Genomic DNA, 6,226 nt, shown 5'->3' on the forward strand with positions numbered 1-6,226 from the left:
GTGTGTGTGTGTGTGTGTGTGTGTGTGTGTGTGTGTGTGTGTGTACACATGCCTTGGCTTGTATGTGGAAGTCAGAGGACAACATGCAGGACTGGGTCAGATCCCTTTTTCCACCAAGTGGGTGCTGGGGATTGCACTTGGTCAGGCTTAATGACCACTATGACCACTGACTGTACATGCTGAGCCAAACCCCCAGTCCCTCTGTACAGTATTTTGTACAGATCTGAGGATCAAAACCCAGGGTGTCTTAAACGCTAGGCATAAACCTTCCCGCTGAGTTCCACCCTCAACACTCATTTACTGCTGCTTTGCCTTGTCCTCCATCTCCCTCTTCACCTCCCGCTCATTTTGAAGCATTCATTATGAGAGTGAGGCACAGTGAGCCCACTCAGGGTGACAGCACCCTGTGCTGGAGTGGCCCTTGCTAGTTTCCCGACTTTATGTAGGCAACCAATTCCATTTGCTCTTCTGTTTTCTCCTTCATACGTCTTAATAAATACTTGGCAGGATGGGTTTGCAGAGCAGCAGCAGAAGACTCCCCACCATCACCCCAGCACAAGTGAGGCTCTGGTTTGAATGCCAGCCCGCCCGAAAAGAAACTGAAAAAGCCAAACTACTTTGCAGATCTCGATAAGGTGGGTTAACATAGACCTAGAATTCTATCCTGGGTCTGCCTGAGCACTGTTGCTCTTCGATGAGTTGCCTGAGGCTAGACTTCTGACTGAACCCAGTCATAAGTCCAGAGTCTGCATTCCACCACACCAATTGAGTCACTAGTGACAAGGCAGGAAAAGTGACCGTATACTTCAGTACTACAGACCGCCTCTCCCACAGGCGCACCTTTGTGTTCAGGGAGGGACACCTATTGTTGTTGTCTGCCTAGCAACCATTCCCTTTTATTTTGGGAACCTCTCAACGTGTGAGGTTCAGATAGTTTTAATGCCATTCGCAGGCCTAGGGGCAAGTGTGTGACTCAGGCTCAGGGTTGATCCTTGATAGTTTTGTAGAGAGGCAGGATTTCCTTGCAATGAGGTTATTAAACTGGTGGAATAGAAGCCTAGAGCTAGTGGGAAGAGTCTTTGCCATTTTAGGATCCCCGAAAACAGGGCAGACAGATAGAGACCAACAGGTTCTAACACCAGCATCTAATCAGTCAGATACAGCTGTGCCTGAAGCCATCCACTGGATTTCCCCTATTAGCTGGTCCAGGCCCTGTCGTCAATCAAAAGTCCTCACCGATTAATCCCAGGCTTATCTGGCACCCAGGCTCATCTTGTACCTTAAACCACATCAGCCTGACTCAACAATGTAAATACCAAAGAAAAGGCAAAAACAAATAAAACAAATACTTTCTCTTTCTCTTTCATCTTCTCTGCTCAGATCAATGGAGGGCCCTAGCAATGGCTAGATTCATGTAGCAACATGGCTAAGAATGGTTCTTTTTCTACATTACCTCTTTTTTTTTTTTTTGGTTTTGGTTTGGTTTTGAGACTGGGTCTCAGGTAACCCTGGCTAGTCCCAAACTTATATAGCCGAGGATGACCTTGAACTTTTGATTTCCCCCAACTTCTGATGTGACTCTACCAAGTGAGCAGCCACCCCAGCCCTCTTCCTTCTTTGGAAGACGAGCTTTTCCTATGTAGCTTAGGCTAGACTCAAACTCTAAATCTTCCTGCCTCAGTTTCCCAAGTGCTAGGATTATAGGTGTGTAACACCTACATTACTGCACCGCACACACCTACGCCACCATTTATGAATGACCAGGTTAACTGCATAACCGTGGCTGCTTTTGGGTCAGTACCATGGCTGTGCCCGTAACATCTGAGACAATCCCATGAAAATGAAAATGAGGCTGCTGGTCCAGTTCTGACATCCCTGGGAAAACACTAGATACTACCATGAAATGAAAGAAAGAGTATCTATGTTTCCCTCCACAGTTTGGAATCGTATTTGTGCCTGAAAGTCTCCAAAACTGTGATCATTGAATAAGTGTTCACCCTTCTTTCCGGAAGCCAGGTCCCCTGAGCTCTGCTAAAACCATTAAGATAAGAAGAATCATTCCTTCATTTCTTAAATACTTAGCATTCCAACAAAGAGCAAAGAAGTCCTCTCCTCCCTGCCTCCCTTCTCTAAGAAGAGTACTTTCCTGTTCTCCATTAAGGACAGACACGCTGTGGTTGCGCAGGCCCTGACCTTGATGGTGTCTTCAGCCAGAGATCCCCGGCTGTAGGGGGAGTCGAGTCACTGAGTCATCTAGAGGAATGTACCCCACCACACCTCACCTCATGGCTGAGAAGCCAGACTACCAGCTTAGCCGGCTGGAGAGCTTGGCAGCTCCTGCGAGGACAAGCTGGGAGAGCTGCTCCGTGCAGACGGTCACCCCCTGATGACCTCACCTGCCCAGCTGGTGACTCACCTCCCAATTCTCTCACCTACCAGCCAAATCTTGCTCATTTGGAATACCTGAGGGGAATACCAGGCCCCTGGGGTTGGTGAAAACACATGATTGTGCTATTTTTGAGGGCATGATGTTGTCTTTCAGGTGCAGGCAGGACTCCTGATAACCTTGGCAGATAGGTCTCAGGGGAAGGGCACAAGGAACCTTTTCATACAAGAAAGAGTTGAATAAGAATGAAAACTGCTGGGCTGGGCATGTAACTCGGTGATGGAGTGTTTGCCTAGCAAGTGATGGGCTAGGATTTTGACCCTCAGTTGAAAAACTATTTTTTTTTAAAATGAAGATTACTAATGTAATTTTTTTTTGTTTTTAAGATATGTATGTAAATGTTTACATATTACATATATATGAAATATTTACCCTTTGAGGTTTTTTTTTTCCTTCTGTAATGGGGTCTCATGTAATCCAGGCTGGTCTGGAATGCCTGGTATAATCAAGGATGTCCTTAACTTCTGCCCCCACCTCCTGAGTTGGGGTTTCTGGTCACACCACCATGCCCAATTTCTGGTAATGGGGATTCAACACAGGGCTTCACTCATGCTAGGCGAGCACTCCGCAGACTGGGCTCCATCCCCAGCCTCCCTTTCCAGTGTGAAGTGTGCAGGCTGGTGTCATGGCAGCCCAGTCCCAGCACTGTGTCCCCATACGGCTGTCTGTTTCTAGTGCTTGCTCATCTCCACACACAGGACTCCAGTTACATCAAACAGAAACTTCCCCACCCACTAGGAACCTCGACTCCAAATCTTTGTCTATATCAGCGGTTTTCAGTCTGTGGGCCGAGACTCCTTTAGCAAACCTCTTTCTCCAACAATATTTACTTTATGATTCGTAACAGTAGTAAAATTACAGTCATGAAGTAGCAGCGAAAAGAACTTTATGGTTGGGGGTCACCACAACATGAGCGACTGCATTAAGGGGTAGCAGCACTGGGAAGGTTGAGAATCACTGGTCTCTGAGGATGTGTGTTCCAGGTATCTCATGGACATGAAGTCACACACTACCACTCCACTCTTTTGGGTCTGCTTTACTTCACCTGGAAGTCTGTCTTCATGATTCGCTTATGTGGGGGCATGTCTCTGCACCCAATCCTTTTCAAGGCTGACTAATATTCCATTGCATGACCGTATTTCATTTTATTTATCTATTCATCTGTTGGTGAGCATTTGGGTTATTTCCACTTGGTTATTGTTGGGGGTTTCGCTTTGAGTGCTTGTTTGTTTTTTGAGACAGAGTCTTGCTAGGCAGCCCAGCTTACTCTGGAACTTCCATCTTCAGACTGCTGGGCTTACAGATGTGTGCCATCACAGAAGCTTTGAGTCTTTTAATTAAAGACACTGTTGTCATTAGTAGGTAGAAAGTCGTCTGTGTATAAATCTCTTGGAGTTCACACGGAAATTAAGACGGAGAGGAGTGAGTCTGAATACTTCTCAAGGGTGCAGCAAGAAGTTAGATTTTAGGCAGAAAAAAAAATGCTTTCTAAATTCTGAAGACATTGACAAGGTTGTTCTGACATTGTTGGTATTACTAGCTTAGCTTTTTACTGGTAGAAAAAAATGAATATAACAATCTAAATAACAGTATGTTGCCGGCCGGTGAGGTGGCTCAGCAGATAACTTAAATTTGATCCTTAGAATGCACTGTGGAAGCAGGGCAATCTATTCTCAGGTCTTCAAAAGTGCACCATGGTGCACGAACATCTATGCACACACACACACAAATCAATAAAAATGAAATATAAAATTAAGAAATATAGTACATTTTTGGTGGAAATGGCTCAAACTAAAGGAGTCGTTGTGGGGTGATTGTAGGAAATGTACTCTATTCCCCCCAAAGCCGAAGCAAGTGTACTAAACACCCACTATAGACCAAGATATTATTCTATTATATATTAAGCATTCATCCATAGCCATTGGACACAAACAAATTATTTTATTTTGTGCCTCAGTTTCCCCACCTGCAAATGGAGGGCCAATAGTGACTTCATAAACTCATAGTCCTTAATGTGAACATCACTGCAGGGACCTCAGAACTCCGCCTAGAGTGTGGTAGCTGTCCAGCCAACGTTAGCAGTGTGTATAAGCTGTTGCGGATTTCGGTATTTTAAAATGCTTTTATTAAGGGTTATCTCTGTCCTAACCTCAGATTATCAGCCCACAATTAGAGAATCGATGCCTACTCTTTGTACAGTCACAGTGGAGTATCAGGAAAAATCGTGCATGTGCTTATGTTATACCGGGAAATGGTTATAGACCCTGAGCATAGGACTGAGATCTGACTTGACTTCCTAGCAGATGCCCACGAACTGCATAGTTCTCTGGAAAAAGGGATAGCGACGCATTAGTCCTGAGGAAGACCAAAGGTCTTACCTGAGTAATTTTGCAAGCAGCTTTTCCGCTCTCTGCCCGGCACACCGGCACACCCGGAGCGCTCCACAAATGTTTACCTAAGTGAATTAAGACAAACACTGCTTCAAGGAGCGCTGATGAGGTCGGGGAATATAGAGTCCTAAGAAAAGGATCCATGGAAAGATTGGGAAGAGAAGATGATGAAGAGGAGAAGCAGGAGGAAGAGGAGGAGCGGAAGAGGGGGAGGAGAAAGGAGAAGGGAAAGAAGAGGGGGAGCTGTGGGGAGGAGGAAGAGGAAGAAACTTTTGCGAGCCACATGCTTTGAAGCTTTTCTCTGGACTGTAATGTGCTAGGGATAAGACTCCTCTAGTTTTGAAATCAGAGTACAGAAACTGGTCCCTCAGCCCTCCCATTCCACCCCAGGGCAAATTTAGGGACCCGTGGCTGCTGTTTCCTTGACCCAGCACCCCATACAGTCAGTGGTTTCTTGAGTTGTCAGTGCTGGGATCATTTCTTGTGGGCGAGTTGGCCTCTCCAGGGCTGTCAGGATGCTGTTGGTCTCCATGACAACAAAGTGTGCGACTGAGGAGAAGCAGCAAAGGAGTGGTGTCATCCTAAGAAACCAACCGTCCCCACCCCCACACTGCTGGGGCCACAGGAAGTGGAATTCTTCTGGGAAAGAGGCTGACGTTGCTGGTGGCCAAGTCCCTGCCCCAGCCGAGGCAGGCGCTGATGCAAGCGCAGCCCCGCCAGTAGGCAAGCAGTCCCCAAGGACCTGGCACAGCACTGTGTCTTGTTCCTTTCCGGCCACCCCGCCCAGTTTTCTCTTTGGAGTAAATAGCTTCTGGGTGGTTTCTCACCCAAAGATCGAGTGCAGGTGGGGACAATGTGTCTTCCCTCAAAGCAAATCACTGCGGACCTTCCCAGACTGGGATAGGAGGAATCTCAACATCCCAGTCTGGCCATGATTGGGTCAATATGGAAGGCGCCCGGAGCTCATTCTCTCACTGGGGACCGCCCAGGTGGCCTGGGATACCAGTGTCAGCCGGTGCCAAGGAAACCGCCCCAAATCACGAGGGAAACTTGTGTCTGGATCAGGAGTCTGTGCACCTCCCCTCTGGGTTAGAAGAGGTTCGGTCATGATGGGTCTCCATCGCCCTCTTCTGGGAAAGAGGAGAATCGCTCTCAAATTCTCTCTGGGTCCTCAAAGACACCTAGGGAGGGCTAGGAGACCTTCCTAATAAAACAGATCAGGAAACTGGGCTCAGAGAGGGCAAAAATGTGACCACAGTCTCGCAGCGATGCTACGAACAAGTCAGGACTGGCATTTGAAGCTGACCTCCCGTTCAGTATTTTCCTGTCTTGGCCTTCTGAAATGAGAGAGAGAGAGAGAGAGAGAGAGAGAGAGAGAGAGAGAGAGAGA

The sequence above is a fragment of the Microtus ochrogaster genome, unplaced genomic scaffold, assembly GCF_000317375.1.
Source record: "Microtus ochrogaster isolate Prairie Vole_2 unplaced genomic scaffold, MicOch1.0 UNK1, whole genome shotgun sequence".
In the NCBI taxonomy this organism is placed as follows: Eukaryota; Metazoa; Chordata; class Mammalia; order Rodentia; family Cricetidae; genus Microtus; species Microtus ochrogaster.